The 19,801-nt window shown below is 41.1% G+C and overlaps 1 protein-coding gene across 1 annotated transcript in view; it reads left to right on the top strand.

The window, feature by feature from the left end:
* Nucleotides 1-521: 521 nt before the first annotated feature.
* Nucleotides 522-19,801, top strand: part of FASLG (Fas ligand) — a 36,354-nt gene continuing 17,074 nt past the window's right edge. The window contains exon 1 of the mRNA XM_061382653.1: nt 522-1,267. The gene's annotated coding sequence lies outside the window, so the exon portion shown is untranslated. The remainder of the gene's footprint in view (nt 1,268-19,801) is intronic.

Raw genomic sequence — 19,801 nt, forward strand, 5'->3', positions numbered from 1 at the left:
GTGAAAACCAGTTCCGTGAGGGGCAGGACAGACCTGCTGTGGACAGCAAGATGCAGAGGTTAACCTCTGTATGGTGATGGGGGCAGGTTTCTGGAGCTGGCAATAAAAAGACAGGCAGGCTGGCCTCTGCAGTGGTGAAGCATGGAACAGGAGATGCCAGGTAGGTGCCTTGGTAGATCGATGGGGCATTTACCAGGGGACTGGAGCAAGGTGCCAGGGCATGGCCCTGGAAGGAGAATCTGGCAGGGCAACAGGCCTAGGGAAGACAACAGCGAGCAAAGCAGGCCCGAGTGTGAGAGGAATGGGCATGAGGGCAGGGCTTCAGGGATGGGGGAACAAAACCCCATTCCTGGATGCAGTGTATTATGGACACTGGAGCTGGACAGCCTGTGTTTGAACCCAGGCCCTGCCACTCTTTTGAAAAATGATTTAATCTTTCTGAGCTTTGGTCTCCTTATTGCCAATGGGGATATTTAACCTAAATGGGTTATTTTGAGGAACTGATATGATAATCTACATAAAGGATCTGATTCAGTATCTGGATACTCTGTGACACTCAGGATCCTATTTTTTTGGCTATAGTTTATTATTTTATTTTTTTGAATAAGGACTTTCTCAGTTACCCATTGTCTCATAAAAGACACAAGAGCTAAATATTTTTATAGTGGCATACCAGATATACTCTCTTCTAAAAGTTACAGACATATGTTTTATTTGATTTTTAGCAAAGGTTAAGAGAATAGATGTTTTATTGGATGCTCACTATGTATTTTTTCATTTAATCATCAAATCACCACATAAAGTATATTGTCATCATTACCCCCATTTCACAGATAAGACATCTAAGGTACAAACATTACATAACTTATTCGTCATAATGTAGTTTAGTTATAGGTACAGATTTAAGCCCCGGTGTGACACTAGATAAGCATTGCTTGGGGCACCAGATGGTTGCTTGTCGATAAGAATAAGGGTATGAAGTTAGAGCACGGCCTGTAGCCCCAAGGTGACAGGAGAGCAGGTCTCCTGTTATTTCCTGTTCAGAAGTTGGTCTGGTCCCAGAGCTCAGCCTGCAGTGTCACCACCTATAACGTGCAGTAAGTTTGGGGTGAAGAGGGTAGACGGATTATGGAGCCATTGGGGCACCAGAGCTGGGAAGTTGTCTGCCCTCCCTTGGCTCCTTGTTGCTTAAGGACTGATGCTCCGGCGTGCTGACTCGGGGCTGGCCAGCCCACGGCACATGGGAAGGACGAGATGGCGCCACGCAGTAAGTGCTGTAACTGTGTTCTTCCGCGTCTTGGTTTTTGTCAGCTGCAGCTGATTTTCTGAGGATTTAGTTTCCTGTTTGGGTGGGAGATGCATTAAGTCCATTTTGGACTGATTTTTAAGAGCAGCAGCTTTCAGCATTTCAGTTTTAGTTTTCTGGATGACTTTGTCCTTATGGCACGGGATCTTGGGAATCTGATCATGCCCAGTGTCCACGCACCTGTCTCCCTCTTTTTGTCCTTCTTCTTGCCAGTCCCTCCAGTCTCCTTTCCCCAGTTTTCAGCCTCCCTTTCCTCACTAAATCTTTATCTTCTGGCTCGTGGCTCTTTCACCTCCACCTTCCTCTGTCCACACCTTTTCCTATCTGTCTTTTGATCTTTTAACCAACTTCTCCCTTATCATATATAGTCTTTGGAGTAGAGGGGACCTCAGAACATCTAGTGCAGCCTGAGCCCCAGCTCTCCGCCAGCACATCGTTATCCCAAGCTTAGGAATCTCCCGGAACTGGGAACTGACCCCAGCCCAGGGTGGCTCGAGCCGTGCTTACAGCGCTGTGACTGTAAGCACAGTGGGGCCCCACTGATGAAAGAAGTTGTTCCCTCTGCCTCTGAGAAAGTGGAACCTTCTACTGTTTGGTACTAGTTCTCCACAGGTCTATCTAGACAAGCAATACTCAGGGGATATTTATTGAACATTTCCTGTGTGCCAGCCTCTGGGCTAGAGATTACGGATTGCAAAATTGACTTGAAAGTGTCCCAAGAGTTAAGATGCTTTTGTTTAGGAAATAGACTAGATTTCCAATGACATGGTGTGTTGAGTGCTATAATAAACAAGCTGCAGGAACCTTGAAGGAGGAGGAATTCACTGTGCCTGGGAAGGCCTCACAGAGGAGCTGATGTCTGAGCTGACTTTGGGAAGAAGAGTTTACCAGGCAGGACTTGGGGATATGGGGCTCCATCAGGCAGCTTGACTAAGATCAAATAGAGTGAGGTATTTAACTGGAAGGAGTGAAGGAATGGATTGGACTGATAGATTCCCTGTGGAGACGGAAGAAAAAATCACGTGTAACATGATGTAGAAACCACACACAGGGAGGTGCGAGGAGGTCAGGGAGCAGGAACCCTGAGGAGTAGAGGTGTGGGGGTCCAGCACTTCCTGTTGTGAGAGGATGCTTTGCTGGGTTCCGGTTACCTCTTCTGTTAATAGAGGCGACAGAAATACCAGGCTGTCTGTCTTGTGGTGGAGACAGTAGGGGGTGGAGTCTGAGCATTCAGTCCAGGTCTCAGTCGTGGAGTACAGTGCATTTAGGGAGGTAAGGCGAGCTGAGCAGTTGCGAGTGTGGCTTCAGACACAGGTAGACCTTATGAAACAGGAGGCATGGAGAAGTGGGGACTAGGAGTTTAAAAGTGAGAACAAGAAACTTCCACATGGAATTCAGGTTCCCTAGAATGATAAATAGGGATTTTGATGGTATGTATTTGGGGAGGGGAACTTATTTGTCAAAGGCATGTGAGAATTTGCAGGGATGAGGGGGAAGTGATGAGAGGAAAAACCTAGCGTCACAGTGTGGTCTGGTAGGAAGACCTGAATTCATGTCTAAGCTCAGCCTCTTCATAGGTAATTTAGCCTCTCAAATCATTTGTAAAATGGAGATAGGATAATTCTTATCATGGAGGGCTGCTTGAGGGTAAAATAAGGTAATGTATAGAGTTCTTGCTTCCATGGGGGCTCAGATGGTAAAGAATCTGCCTGCAATGCTGGAAACCTGGGTTTGACCCCTGGGTTGGGAAGATCCCCTGGAGGAGGAAATGGCAACCCACTTCAGTATTTTTGGCTAGAGAATCCCATGCACAAAGGAACCTGGCGGACTACAGGCCATGGAGTCAGACATAACTGAAGCAACTTAGCATGAAAATGACCACAGGGACAGAACTCACCAAATTCAGAGCTCCTGAAGGAGTTGTGTTTGACCATGGCTTTGTCTTTGCACCCTTCCATGCTGCTTGGCTCCTGTTAGGTGCTCAAGACATGTATGGATGGAACTGAACAGAAACAAATGCTTCCTGTGTTTCATTTCCAGATGTAGAAGGTGTGGTAGGGAAGCACCAGGAGATAGGGTGGGATTTCTTCCTAGTTCTTCCTCCATACTGGTTGTGGTTTGGGGAGAATCCTCTTACCTCTCTTGAGCTCAGGTCCAAATCTGTGAAGTTAGGGACGTGAGTCAGTCAGCTCTTCCCTATTCCAGCATTGACGTTCTAGGACTTTACTGTAAGGTTTCAGACTGGTCAGACATTGCTAGTTTGCAAAGAAAGCTCAGTGGAGAATACCTCATTTATCAAATTGCAAACTGGTACAAGGCCTAGGGCTTTTCACTTACTGGGGTGTGGCTGTCCCGCCGTCGGTAATAGACAGTGAAACATATCCAGACTCAGAGGCAGTATGCTCAAATTTTCTTCTCCTGAGACCCTGAGGTTAGAAGGCTCTTCCAGCTGCATAGCCCTGACTAACATCTGCTAGACACTCAAAGGAAACAGTGGGTGACAAAAACAACGACTTTGACATTTAAGTCAGTCCTTAGTACATGTGACCGTCCCACAAACCCACCATGGCACCATGATAAATGTGAGAAGCATTTCAAACATCAATAAAGGTTCTTAAAAGAGCCCACAAGACCTAGGTCTTTCCAGTCTTTTTGCACTTCCAGTTAATCATTGAGCTATAACTGGCATATAGCACTGTATATGTTTACGGTATACAACATAATGATTCGACATCATTATGAAGACATCATGAAATAATTATATACATTATATATACATCATGAAATAATTATCACAAGTTTAATGAACATCCATCATCTTTTATAGATGCAAAATTTAAGAAGTAGAAAAAAATTTTTTCCTTATGATGAGAACTGTTGGGATTTCCTCTCTTAACAACTTTCATATATAACACAGTGAAAGTGAAAGTTGCTCAGTTGTGTCTGACTCTTTGCCACCCCATGGACTACAGCCTGCCGGGCTCCTCTGTCCATGGAATTCTCCAGGCAAGAATAATAAAGTAGAAAGCTGTTCCCTTCTCCAGAGGATCTTCCTGACCCAGGAGTCAATATATAACATACAGCAGTAATTATATTTATTATGTTGTATATTATATCCCTTATACTTATCTTACAACTGGAAGTTTGTCCCTTTTAACTGCCTTCATCCAGTTTCTCCTCCCCCCAAAACGCTGCCTCTGGTAACCACAAATCTGATCTCTTTTTGTATGAGTTTGTTTGCTTTTAGTGCCATGAGCTACAATGCCATGTTAGTTTCTATTATTTGATATTTCTATATATACTAAAATGGTCACCATGATAAGCCTAGGTACAATATGTCTGCATACAATGATACTGCACGATTCTTGACTATAGTCTCCTCACTGTACACTTCGTATCTGTGACTCACTTATTTTACAGCTAGAATTTTGTACTTAATCTCCCTTACCAGTTCCTCCTCACCTGCCCCAACCCTCTTCTCTGGCAACTACCTGTTTTTGCTCTGTATATAGGAATCCGTTTCTGTTTATTCATTTGCTTTTTAAAAAAAAAAATTTTATTTATTTATTTAACTGGGGGATAATTACAATACTGTGATGCTTTTTGCCATACATCAACATGAGTCAACCATAGATATATGTGTCCCCTCCCTCTTGATCCCCACTTCCACCTCCCTCCCTACCCCGTCCCTCAAGATTGTCACAGAGCACCAGCTTTGGATTCCCTTCATCATACATCAAACTCCCACTGGCTCTCTGTTTTACATATGGTAATGTATATGGTGGTGGTGGTTTAGTCACTGAGTCATGTCCGACTCTTGTGAGCCTATAGACTGTAGCCCCCTAGTCTCCTTTGTCCATGGGATTTTCCAGGCAATATGTTTCAATGCTGTTCTCTCAAATTATCTCACCTTCTCCTTCCCCCACTATGTCCAAAAATCTATTCTTTATTTCTGTGTCTCCTGCTTTGTTTTTTAGATTCCACATAATAAGTGAAGTCAGATAGCACTTGTCTATCTCTGCGTGTCTTATTTTACTTAATATCCTCTAGGTTCATCCAGGTTGTCACAGATGGCAAGATTTCATTCTTTTTTATGGCTGAGTAATTTTCCCTTATATATATCTTCTTTATCCATTCATCTGTTTCTGGGCACTTAAGTTATTTCCATATCCTGGCAGTTGTAAAAAAAAGGTTGCAGTGAACATAGGGGTTCATATGTCTTTTTGAATTAGTTGTTTCCTTTTCTTCAAATAAATACCCAGGAGTGGAATTGCTGGATCATATGGTAGTTCTGTTTTTAATTTTTAAAGGAATCTCCATACTGAGTTTCATAGGAGCTGCACCAGATTACAGTTCTGCCCACAGTGCCTGGGTGGGAGTTCTCTTTTCTTCACGTCCTTCCAAGCACTTGTTGTTTGTTGTCTTTTTGATAATAGCCATTCAGACAAGTATGAGATAATTTCTCATTGAGGTTTTGACTTGCATTTCCCTGATGATTAGTGATATTAAGCATCTTTTCATGTGCCTGTTTGGAAAAATGTCTGTTCAGATCCTCTGCCCATTTTCAATTGGTTGGGTTGTTTGTATTTTTGATGTTGAATTGTGTAAGTTATATATATATGTGTGTGTGTATGTGTGGTTTGTGTATGATATTAACCCCTTATTGGATATATTTTTTTGCAAATATCTCCTTCCACTCACTCCCATTTAGTAGGTTGACTTTTCATTTTGTTGATAGTTTTCTCCATTATGCAAAAGCTTTTTAGTTTGATATAGCCCCATTTGTTTATTTTTGGTTTTGTTTCCATTGTCTGAGGGGACATATACAAAGAAAAAAAAAATTCTACCATGACTGATGCCAAAGAGCTTATGGTTTTTTCTAGAAGTTTTGTGGTTTCAAGTCTTAAGTCTTTAATCCATTTCAAATTTATTTTTGTGCTTTGAGAGAGGAATCTAGTTTGAGTTTTGTACTTTAAGAGAGTAAGCCAGTTTGATTCTTTTGCATGTAGCTGTATAGTTTTCCCAACACCATTTATTAAAGAAGCTGTCTTTTCTCCATCATGTATTCTTGCCTTCTTTAATTACCCATAAAAATGTGGGTTCACTTCTAGTGAAGTCACTCAGTCGTGTCCAACTCTTTGCGACCCCATGGACTGTAGCCTACCAGGCTCCTCTGTCCATGGGATTTTCCAGGCAAGAGTACTGGAGTGGGGTGCCATTTCCTTCTCCAGGGGATCTTCCCAACACAGGGATCAAACCCGGGTCTCCCGCATTGTAAGCAGACACTTTTACCGTCTGAGCCACCAGGGTTCACTTCTAGGATATCTTTTTCCCACTGAATTATGTGTCTGTTTTTGTGCAGAACCATACTGTTTTGATTACTATAACTTTGAAGTATAGTTTGAAATCAGGGAGCATAATACTTCTAGTTCTACTTTTCTTTCTTAAGATTGTTTTGACTATTGGGATCTTTTGTGTTTCCATACAAATTTTAGAATTATTTCTTCTAGTGAAAAATGCCATTGATATTTTGCTGGGGATTGCATTGAGTCTGTAGATTACATTGGGTAGTATGCTCTTTTAAATCATATTAATTCTTCCAATTTATGAGCATGGGCTATCTTTTCATCTGTTTGTGCTGCCTTCAATCTCTTTCAACAGTGTCTTACAATTTTCTGAGTACCATTCTTTTACCGCCTTAGTTAGACTTATTTTTATTCTTTTGCAGTGCTTGTAAATGGGATTGTTTTCTTAATTTCTTTTTTGATAGTTTCTTGTTAGGAAATAGAAGTGTGGCAGACATCTGTATATTAATTTTATACTCTGCAACTTTACTGAATTTATTGATGAGTTCTAGTATTTTTGTGTGTGTGTGTGGTATCTTTAGGATTTTCTGTGTATAGTATCATGCCATCTGCAAACAGTAACAGTTTTACTTCTTCCTCTCCCATTTGGATTCCTTTCATTTCTTTTTATTGTCTGAGTGCTGTGGCTAGGACTTCCAACAGTATGTTGAATACAAATGGTGAGTGTGGGCATCCTTGTCTTGTTCCTGATCTTAAATGAAATATTCTCAGCTTTTCACTGTTGAGTATAATTTTGGCTATGAGCTGGTCATACATGGCCTTTATTATAATAGTTCAGGTATATTCTCTCTATAGCTGCTTTGTGAGAGAATTTTTTTTATCATAAATAGATGTTAAATCTCATCAAAAACTTTTTATGCATTTATTGAGATGATCATATGATTTTTATTCTTTAATATGTTAATGTGGTATATCACACTGATTGGTTTGTGGATACTGAACCATCCTTGCATCCCTGATATTAAACCCACTTGATCATGGTCTAAGATCCTTTTAATGTATTGTTGAATTTGGTTTGTTAGTATTTTGTTGAGGATTTTGGCACCATGTTTATCAGTGATACTGGCCTATAATTTTCTTTTTTGTGTGATATCTTTGTCTAGTTTTGGTATTAAGAAGATTCTGGCCCCTCATAGAATGAGTTAAGAAGCTTTCCTTCCTCTCCAAGTTCTTGGAATAGTTTGAGAAGAATAGGCATTAACTCTTCTCTAAACATTTGGTAAATTTAACCTGTGAAGTCATCCAGTTTTTTTTTTTAATTCATCATTCAGTTTTATTACTGGTAGTTGATATGTTCATATTTTCTATTTCTTCCTGGTTCTATCTTGGCAAAGTGTCCATTTTTTGGTGTTCAATTGTTTCTGGTAATCTCTTATGATCCTTTGCATTTCTGTGGTATTGGCTGTAACTTCTCCTTTTTTCCCCCTGGTTTTATTGATTTGGGCCCTCTTCTTGATGTCTGGATAAAGGTTTGTAAATTTTGTTTACCTTTTCAAAGAACCAACTCTTAGTTTAATTAATCTTTCTATTGTTTTTTTGGTCTCTATTTCATTTATTTATGCTCTGATCTTATTTCTTCAGACATTTTTAGTCTTAATAGATATTGTCCTATCCTGTCTCCTACTGGCCTATGGGCAGTGGGTTCTCAGCCCTATAAACTTGGGAGCACTGCTCACAGAGCAGTCTTGTTTCACAATCCCTCTTACATTGTGTCCTTTTTGGATTAGAATTTTGGCTCAATACCAACAGGCTGTGTGACTTCAGGCAAGTCCCTTAATCTATTTAAGTATCAGTTTCTTTATCTATATTCATATAATCAGCATACATTTATTGAGTGCCTCTAATACCAGACACTATTCTTGGCTTGGAATATTTATTCATTTGTCTTTGAGAAATTAAAGCAATTGGTCACTGATAAGATTTAGGGAACCAATGTATGACCTCCGACACTGTTCCCAGTTGTATACTATGTATTTCTGTGTTTGCATACAGAGACTGAGAGGAAAATATGGCCAGTGAGCAGAGGCATACCTAACTTACCATGTCAAGGTCAGCCACCAGGGTTCTAACTGCAGGAGAACAAGATGAACCTCCTGAGAGAAATAGTAATACAATGAAATGGTATTAAAACCTTTGAGCAAGAGAGATGACGGAGTCTCTCCCTGGCTTCTTGGGACATACTTTGGGTGGAAAGGAGGTCATCTGGAGGCAGGAAAGACCAATGAGTGCTTGGGATCCAGTTGGATTATTAATGGTAACAGGTGCCTTTGGTAGTAAGTCTATTCCTCTCAAATGTCTTTTGGCTTGTCTCAGGTTTAAAAGCCAAAAGCTGATGGGAAATTTAGAAAGTGAAACATAATTTGAGCATTCTGTAAAATCACTTTATGAGGAGCCTGTAAAGAATTTCAGCATTTATTTATTGAGTGCATATTAGTTGCCAGGCACTGTGCTGGGCTGGGTGTACAACTGAATGCAATGTGATTTTATACCTCCTATAGAATAGTGATAAGTACCAGAAGAGGGGGAAAAAATCCCAGAGAGAGAACACTAAATGGAATTATCTCCTTTAGATGAAGTGGCAAGTGAAGACCTCTTTGAGAAAGTGATATGTAGTTTAGCATTGAAGGGTTCTAGCACCTGGTCAAATAAAAGTGGGGCAGAGCTGGGGCAAAGAGCCTTCTAGGCACCATCTTAGGCATAGATCCTGAGGCAAGGAAGAATTTGCCCCATTTGATGAACTGAAAGGCCAATGTGGCCTGTGTGTAGTGAGAGAGGAAGGGAGTAGAAACGGTTAAGCTGGAGAGCTGGGAAGAGCCCAGATAATGCAGAGTCTTGGAAGTCATGATAAAGTGTTCAGATTTTATTCTAAAGGCAATAGGCAGCCACTGAAGTGTTACTTTTAAGAAGCAGACTTACATGATCAGATTTACACTTGCATCAGTGACAACCGAAGAAGTGACATGACCCACCTCAGTGGAAGATGAAGAAATACAATGTTGTCATGATTCCATAATAAGTCAATGACAGGCTGATAGCACGTGTAGGGTATTATCAGGCTATGGAGCACGTAACATCACTGAACGAGGCTGCAATAGAATCTTAATTCCCACTAAATAGTCCTGTTCATGACCTGGGACCCTCTTGGAATTATTAATTCAGTCAACATATGTTGAGTTTTTACTCAGTGATGTTGAACAAAACAGACACAGTGTACCACGTGTAATTTGTTAATACTTAGTACTACCCCTGTCTCTATCCTCTTCCCCATTCCCAGGAGCACAAAGCTGAGAAATGACAATTCTTCCACTCCATTGCAAGTGAGAGTCCAGTTGGATTCCACCAGTGAGAAGCAATTCCATGAGATTTGGAAAGTAATGGAGGAGAAGCCACTGGTTGTCACAGTAGTTACTGGAAAGTGTTTGGGGACAGCAGAAGTGGTTTGGGTTTTTCCTACAGCTTTCTGCTGTTCACCTAAAAATCACCAGTATCAGCGTTGTTGGAAGCTGAAACTACTGGTTGTAGCATGAGTCTGAACTTCAAAGTTTCCTAAAGTTGTTCTTGCTGACTTTTGTTTGCCCAATCTTTAATTCCTGTATTAATCCTTTCCCCACTTTGCATACTTGGAGTGGCTTCTGTTTTTCTGTCCAGACTCCAGTTGATACACAAAAGACGGGGAAAAAATGAGAATAGTCTTGACATCCAATAATACTGTTGCATGGAGTGGCGGGGATGAAGGATAATTTTGGCCCCACTGCTGCTGTCATCCACGTCTCCAGATTGTCCCCATTCAAGTTGCTGTGACCTGGAGAAACAAGAGTTGTGCTTGATCGCTTATCCTCTAATTCAGTCTTTTATACTAGAAAAGAACATCAAAGTTACCTTTATCTTACAGACAAGAGATCAAATTGAAGCACAGAGAAAGTTGTGGTCATCCACCTCCTGAAGTGAGTTAAAAAGCCTTCAATATCTTACAGATTTTCCTGAGCCAATCAGATTGTGAAGTGGGAGTAGAAAAGGGCCACTGATAAAAAGAATAGAAAAAGCACACTCTTTGCAGATCAAATAGACTTAAAGGTGACTGAAGCCTGGCTCAACCTCTTGCCAGGTTTACTTTTCTTCTCTGAATCTAATCTAATCTAATCTAATAATCTAATTATTCTGAATAATTAGAGATAATGAGATAATATAATATGAGATAATAATGAGATAATATACTCATTTTCATAGACTTATTCTGCATATTAATGATGATGATGACAAATAATAATTACTGCTAACAGTTGTAAAACGTGCTGTATTCCAGACACTCTCCTAAGTGCCTCATGTGAATCAACTCATTTAATTAATCCTCACAATAACACTAGAGGCAATGGATGTAAAGAATATAGCAGAGCTGACAAGATGACTTACGAACATGTATTTCTGACTCTGACCCTTGAAACAACTCCAAGAAATAGGCAGTGTCTTGATGGGCCTGAGAAACTAACATCAACCTGAGAAGCTCTTGAGGGGAGAAGAAGGGGCGGCTGCATCTCAGTGTACATGTGCGTGTACGTTTACAGCAGCTCAGGGGAGAAGAGGGTCAGATGTCACACGGAGATGGGCCAGGCCAGAGCTTTATGAGTCTGTGTGTTTCTCTTTCCTATCTTGCTTGGTTGTCATTTTGAGGCAGATAAGCAGCAGTGGATGCCCAGAAGCACTGGGGGAAATATCAATATAGTGCTGGAATCTGGCTGAGGTGGGGAGGAGGAGTCAACAGCAGGTATAGATAAATGACTCCATCTGAGGAAGAAAATCTCTTAAAAAAAAGAGCAATGTCAGGCAGACCCTCGGTAGATTTTCTTTGGCAAGGTAGGTGGCAAACAGGGGATGATTTACCCCAGATTATAATGCCAGAGGCTCTTCCTCCTAAGGAGGGATGCACTGCCAATTCCCTAAGCTCCCTAGGAAGGGCATAAATTACTCCTGGATTCCTGGGCTTTAGCCACCTCCACCTCTTCCCTCCCTCTAGCTCCCACACACATGCTTCATATTATGCTCCATGAGAACTGAAACTTGCAGGAATGTGTAGCTCGCAAGGAAAAGTGATCAGACATATGATCTTTCTAAAAGAAAGACACCACCAAACAAGTTATACCAGGCAAAGAAAATTAACAGACCATAGAAAATAAGTTTAAAATAAGCATAAGAAATACCTTCCAAAAATATGAAGGTAAAATACCGACAACATTAATCAAGGAAAACAATTCAAAAAGAACTGGTGGGAAATATTGGATTTGAAAAAATGTTATAGTTGAAACAAAAATCTTAATGAATTTGTTAAATTTTAGAAAAGATATAGCTGAAGAATGTATTGGATGTATTACTGAGCTGGAAGATATCTGAAAACTTCAAAGCATCAAGAAAGTAGATAAAAATTTTGAAAGAAATCTTACTTGCAAATCTTTGGGGGAAAAAAAGTTAGATTTTGAAATGTATATCCAGCTAAATTACCATTTAAATACTAGTACAAAGGCCCCGTAAGGATCCATCACAACCCAGAATTAAAATTCTAGGCAGCAGGAACATGAAGAAGGTGATGGTAGGGAATGGGACTATTGTTTGCTCTCTCTTCTGTGAATTTACCTTATGTGGACTACTTCAATGGACTTCCTTGCCCTCTGGCTTCTGATTGAATTTGCCTAATGGGAAGCCCCAGCAGAAGAGAAGAATCTATCCTATTGTGAAAGTGAAGTGAAAGTCGCTCAGTTGTATCCGACTCTCTGCGACCCCATGGACTGTATAGTCCATGGAATTCTCCAGGCCAGAATACTGGACTGGGTAGCCTTTCCCTTCTCCAGGGGATCTTCCCAACCCAGGGATCAAACCCAGGTCTTCTGCACTGCAGGCGGATTCTTTGCCAGCTGAGCCACAAGGGAAGCTTGTGTAGTAGGACAGATATTTATTCTCCAAGTACACCTTGGACTGGCTGCAATTCTTGACTTGAAGTCACAAGTCCTATTAGGCTGTCTTCTCCATACAAGTCTGCCCTTCTTAGGTTCCAATAACTTATCATTCTTCTTAACTAGTGGTCATAACAACCCTGTTCCTTCTATTGATAAAAGAGTATACTGTTTTCTTTTTGATTTCCCTACATCTTACTTATATGGTTGTCCTTTTTGCTAAGCCCTTCTCAAGCTATCCTAATTTCTGTTCCATCTGTTTGCTGATGAGATTCTGATGATATAGTAGGAAACTTTATTGACAGTGGCATTGAAACATGTGTAACATGTATGAGACGAGTCACCAGTCCAGGTTCGATGCACGATGCTGGATGCTTGGGGCTGGTGCGCTGGGACGACCCAGAGGGAGGGTATGGGGAGGGAGGAGGGAGGAGGGTTCAGGATGGGGAACACAGGTATACCTGTGGTGGATTCATTTCGATGTTGGGCAAAACTAATACAATATTGTAAAGTTTAAAAATAAAATAAAATTAAAAAATAATAATAAAATAAAAAAAATAAAAACAAAATAAAAACAAAACCTTAGAAAAACATCATACTTATTATGAGAAACTTTAGAACAGTCTCTCCATGATTAGGGATAAGAGCTAGATACCCATAATAAAAATTACTGTTTTATATAGTTCTTGAGGTTTGGGACAATCCAAAAAGAAAAGTAAAAGAATGAGGCATAGGATTAGAAAGGGAGATTAGAATTTACCATTTTATCCGCTAATAATGTTATGTTAATAGGAAAGAAAACCCCAGGAGTCAATAGGCACACTATCAGAAATAAAGAGAGTTCCATAAGTTTACAAGAGTCTAAATTATTACAGAATGAAGAGCATTTATTTAAGTCAGTTAGAGTCATTTGCAACTATGAATGACTATGAACAAAACTAGTAAGGTGATGGAATTCCAGATGAGCTATTTCAAATCCTAAAAGATGATGCTGTGAAAGTGCTGCACTCTATATGCCAGCAAATTTGGAAAACTCAGCAGTGGCCACAGGACTGGAAAAGGTCAGTTTTCATTCCAATCCCAAAGAAAGACAATGCCAAAGAATGTTCAAACTACCACACAATTGCATTCATCTCACACACTAGCAAAGTAATGCTCAAAATTCTCCAAGCCAGGCTTCAACAGTACGTGAACTGTGAACTTCCAGATGTTCAACCTGGATTTAGAAAAGGCAGAGGAACCAGAGATCAAATTGCCAACATCCACTGGATCATGGAAAAAGCAAGAGAGTTCCAGAAAAACATCTACTTCTGCTTTATTGACCATGCCAAAGCCTTTAACTGTGTGGCTCACAACAAACTGTGGAAAATTCTTAAAGAGATGGGAATACCAGACGACCAGACCTGGTTCCTGTGAAATCTGTATGCAGGTCAAGAAGCAACAGTTAGCACTGGGCGTGGAACAACAGACTGGTTCCAAATTGGGAAAGGAGTATGTCATGGCTGTATATTTTCACCCTTATTATTTAACTTATATGCAGAGGACATCATGCGAAATGCCAGGCTAGATGAAGCACAAGCTGTAATCAAGATAGCTGGAGAAATATTAATAACCTCAGATATGCAGATGACACCACCCTTATGGAAGAAAGCAAAGAAGAACTAAAGAGCCTCTTGATGAAAGTGAAAGAGGAGAGTGAAAAAGTTGGCTTAAAACTCAACATTCAAAAAACAAAGATCATGGCATCTGGTCCCATCACTTCATGGCAAATAGATGGGAAAACAATGGAAACAGTGACAGACTTCATTTTAGGGGGCTCCAAAATCACTGCAGTTGGTGACTGCAGCCATGAAATTAAAAGATGCTTGCTCCTTGGAAGAAAGGCTATGACCAACCTAGACAGCATATCAAAAAGCAGAGACATTACTTTGCCAACAAAGGTCTGTCTAGTCAAAGCTAGGGTTTTTCCAGTGGTCATGTATGGATGTGAGAGTTGGACTATAAAGAAAGCTGAACACTGAAGAATTGATGCTTTTGAACTGTGGTGTTGAAGAAGACTCTTGAGAGTCTCTTGGCCTTCACTGAGATCCAACCAGTCAATCCTAAAGGAAATGAGTCCTGGATATTCAATGGAAGGACTGATGCTGAAGCTGAAGCTCCAATACTTTGGCCACCTGATGTGAAGAACTGACTCCTTGGAAAAGACTGATGCTAGGAAAGATTAAGGCAGGAGGAGAAGGGGATGACAGAGGATGAGATGGTTGGATGGCATCACTGACTCAATGGACATGAGTTTGAGTTAGCTCTGGGAGTTGGTGATGGACAGGGAATCTGGCGTGCTATAGTCCATTGGGTCACAGAGTCATACACAACTGAGTGACTGAACTGACTGGCTGGACTATAGCCCACCAGGCTTATCTGTCCATGGGGATTCTCCAGGCATAATAATGGAGTGGGTTGCCGTATCCTCCTCTAGGGGATCTTCACAACCTAGGGATCAAACCCAGGTCTCCCACATTGCAGGCAGATTCTTTATTGTCTGAGCCACCAGGGAAGCCCATGAAGGGGATTAGTGCCCTAATGAGAGCCAGAGGAAATCTTGCTTCCTCTCTCCACCCTATGAGGATACAATGAGAAGTCAGTCATGTGCAGTGCAGAAGCTACAGTCTTTTAATGACTTAATCTTGGAAGTGCTATCCCAACACTTGTGCTTTATTCTATTTGAAGTGGGTCAGCAGGTCCAGTCCACACGTGACGGGAGGGATTTATGAAAAAGTGTGAATGCCAGGAGGTGGAGGATCATTGGGGTTGTGTAGAGGTTGCTTACCACAGAATCTAAAAATACCCCAGAAAATGATGTCTATTATCACAACAAAATTACAAAATATCAAGCAATTAATCTAAGAAAGAATGGATAAGACCATCCTGGAGAAAAAATTTAAAAGCCATTAAGGACAGATGAAAAGCTGTCAATAGGGCAAAAACATTGTAAAGAAAACACTTCACCTAAATTTGTGCAATTACAGTAAAAAGAGTCCAGTAGAACATTTTAAGACCATGCTAGTTTTCTTTTCTAAAGCAGAGACATTACTTTGCCAACAAAGGTCCATCTAGTCAAGGCTATGGTTTTTCCAGTAGTCATGTATGGATGTGAGAGTTGGACTGTGAAGAAAGCTGAGCACCGAAGAATTGATGCTTTTGAACTGTAGTGTTGGAGAAGACTCTTGGAAGACCCTTGGACTGCAAGGAGATCCAACCAGTCCATTCTAAAGGAGATCAGTCCTGGGTGTTCTTTGGAAGGACTGATGCTAAAGCTGAAACTCCAGTACTTTGGCCACCTCATGCAAAGAGTTGATTCATTGGAAAAGACTCTGATGCTGGGAGGGATTGGGGGCAGGATGAGAAGGGGACGACGGAGGATGAGATGGCTGGATGGCAACACTGACTCGATGGATGTGAGTTTGAGTGAACATGAGTTGGTGATGGACAGGGAGGCCTGGTGTGCTGCAATTCATGGGGTCGCGAAGAGTCGGATACAACTGAGTGACTGAACTGAACTAACTGAACTGAATAGATATAGGAGAGATTAAGTATACTCAAGTTTTTTTTGAAAAAGAGGATCAAAGGGAAAATTTTGCCATACTAGCCTCAAGACATTTTATAAAGCTATAATTTTGAGAACTGTGTGACACTAGTACTGGAATAGAGAAAGAAATCAACGAGACAAAGATAAGAGCCCAGAAAAAGACCCAACTATAGGTACAGACTTCATATATGATAAATATACTGTGATTCACTGGGAGAAAAGATGGATTATGTTAAGAAAACTGATTCACATGTGGAGAAAAACAAAGATGAACTCATGCACATCTCTTTAAATCTCTCTGACTGGCAATCCTACCTGCTGAAAGAAATCACCAACTCTGAGTCTTTCTGCCCCATCCATCCTCAACAAACCCTGGTTCCAGACTCAGAGATGCAGGTAGGAGGGTGAAGGTGAGAAGGAAAGAAACTCTGCTGGCTCTTTGATTTATTTATTCAGTGCATCTCCCAAGAGCAAATACACAATTTTTTCCCTTTAGTGATCACAGAGTTAACATCTATTTGTAAAAGATAATTTTTGCTAATTCATAAGGTTCTGGTAGAACCCCAAACTATGATGGGCCCCTGTCATTGTTTGTCAGGGTGTTTATTTTGCTAGGAACTTTACCAACTTGCGATGCTTGGGGTAGCATTATCAAAGAGTGGCACCCAGGTTTAAGACTGCTCCCTTTGTCTCTGTTTCAGTTCAGAGTTCTCTCTAGGGTTGGAGGGAATTGGGGTTTGGGGGCAGATATTAGGATTCTGATTCTGCCTACCACAGAATTAATCAAGAAGCAGGACAGAGGAAAATGTGAAACTACAGCATAATTCCTATTGAATAAGTCTAGAATTTTCTGTGGGAGTTTGAGATAGAAAAGCAGCATGGTCTTAGCCTGAAACAGGAATCCATTGGTACATCTGTTCACTGGTAGCATCTCTCAGGATACTGGACGTCAGACATTGACTTGTAGTTTTTGCTGCAGTCTCTCTTCTCTCCCCTGTCTTTTATTCTTAGTGAAAGAAGGTAAATTACATTAAGTCTACAGCCAGATAATTTGTGGGAAGATACACTATATTTTCCCACAAACACAACAAGAACAGTAACATTTGTTGAGTGCTTACTTTTATGTTGAGGACTGTTTTAAGTGTATCAAGTGCTGTGGCTCAGTTAATTCTCATATTGGTCTGTGAAATAGGTATTATTATAATCACGCCCATTTTTATAGATGAGAAAACTGTGGTGCAGAGGAGGGAAAGTGACCTGTCCAGCTCACATAACTAACAAGCGCAAAAGCTGGGATTTGAACCCAGGAAGTCTCACATCAGAAGCACACAATCCTAACCATTTTTCTAATCTCCCCATCCAGGATATGGGGGGTTTTTTCCATTGATTTGAATCTTTGCCATTCTCAGGAAAATTTTTATAGTTTAAAAATATGATTCTATACAACTGCTCTTAAGGATTACTTCAGGATACTTTAAGGGTTGTGTTTTGGTTGTACATAAGGTGGAACTCTTAAAATTATGTTTTTTGATTATTAATTATAAACTTACTATTTTTTTTTGCTTATGAAGAAACCCATATGTGAATTTAAAAGCATGTTAACTCTGCCCACCTGTAAAAGAGTGAGAACACTGTGTCATGTTAGGAAAATTAAAATGGAGGAAGTCTTGTTTAGGCTTCAGAAGCAGAACAGGCTTCTGACCGGCTTCTCACCTGCCTGGACACTGCTCAGATTCCATGCCTGCCTGCATGCACAGCAAGTAAGGCAGCACTTTAGATAAGAAAGGGAGCAGGTCTTGGAATTCTTGAGCCCCTGAGGGTCAACAAAACCCACCCCGGGGCCCAAGAAAATCCTAAAATGCACAAGGTGAAACAGTCGCTCAGTCGTGTCCGACTCTTTGCGACCCCACGGACTGCAGCACACCAGGCCTCCCTGTCCATCACCAACTCTTGGAGTTTACTCAAACTCATGTCCATTGAATTGGTGATGCCATCCAACTATCTCATCTTCTGTCATCCCCTTCTCCTCTTGCCGTCAATCTTTCCCAGCATCAGGGTCTTTTCAAATGAGTCAGTTCTTCGCATCAGGTGGCCAAAGGACTGGAGTTTCAGCTTCAGCATCAGTCCTTCCAATGAATATTCAGGACTGATCTCCTTTATGATGGACTGGTTTGATCTCCTTGGTATCCAAGGGACTCTCAAGAGTCTCCTCTAACACGACAGTTCAAAAGTTATGAAAACCATAGCTACATTTTTAAGTGCAAATTGATGATGGTTATCAGTTTGCAACCTGGGATTGTAAGTGGGAGCCCTTGAAACTGCAATTTGGAGTCTCATCCATGGGATGGATGCACTACCCAGGACCCTGCCGGAGCCAGCCGGCAAAGGCGATCAGGTCCCGAGAACGTGCACGGCGGGGCTAAGAAAGAAACTAAAGCAAGAGACTACAAAGATGGGGTCGAGAGGTTCAGACACGTCACCACGAAGGGACTCAGTCTGACACCAACTTTATTCAACATCTCATATTTATACAGAAAAGCGTGAGAAAGACAAGACAGTTGACATTTTTTCTTGGTTGGCCTATACATGTTACAAACAGTCACAAGAAATCTTGAGAGCATGGGAATGGCTCCCTGTTATTATTTCTTACACCAGATAACATTTCTCTGTGCGTGAGAAGTTTGCACAGAACTCCAGGTGCCTGCAGTAAATAAGCGCCTAATCTCTGGGGTGGCCGGACAGAGAGCTATGTTTGCAAGCAAACTCTCAAGGACTGAGGCAGCTCCCAGAGCTGTGTCCTTCAGACAAAGGACCCCATTCTCACGGGCAGCTCCCCGCAGGACCCTTTCCCAAATGGGACTCCAGATTGCTGTTAATGAGGGACTTCCCAGCACTGTTCAAGTCTGGATATAGGTCAGCCCAGTTCGGTGATTATATGCTGTTATTTTTCTCTATTGTTTCTATTTCTCTCCTTTTAATTATTATATATTGAAATTAAGTCAAATGATCTCTTTCGTTGTTTTCTTGTTGTTGTTCAGTCGGGTCTTCCTCTTTGTGACCCCATGGACTGCAACATGCCAGGCTCCTCTGTCCTCCGCTCTCTCCTGGAGTTTGCTCAAATTCATGTCCACTGAGTCAGTGATGCTGTCTAACCATCTCATCCTCTACCGTCCTCTTCTCCTTTTGCCTTCCATCTTTCCCAGCATCCAGGTCTTTTCTAATCAGCCAACTCTTCACACCAGGTGGCCAAAGTATTGGAGCTTCAGCATCAGTCCTTCCAATGAATATTCAGGGTTGATTCCTTTAGGGTTGATTGGTTTGATCTCCTTGCAATCCAAGGGACTCTCAAGAGTCTTCTCCAATATCACAATTTGAAAGTATTAATTCTTCAACTCAGCCTTTATGACCCAACTCTCACATCTGTACATGACTACTAGAAAAACCATATCTTTGACTATATGGACCTTTGTTGGCAAAATAATATCTCTGCTTTCTAATATGCTAACTTTGTCATTGATTTCCTTCAAAGGAGCAAGGGTTTTTTAATTTTATGGCTGCAATCACTGTCTGCAGTGATTTTGGAGCCCAAGAAAATAAAATC

This window comes from Bos javanicus, chromosome 16 (assembly GCF_032452875.1).
Source record: "Bos javanicus breed banteng chromosome 16, ARS-OSU_banteng_1.0, whole genome shotgun sequence".
NCBI lineage: Eukaryota > Metazoa > Chordata > Mammalia > Artiodactyla > Bovidae > Bos > Bos javanicus.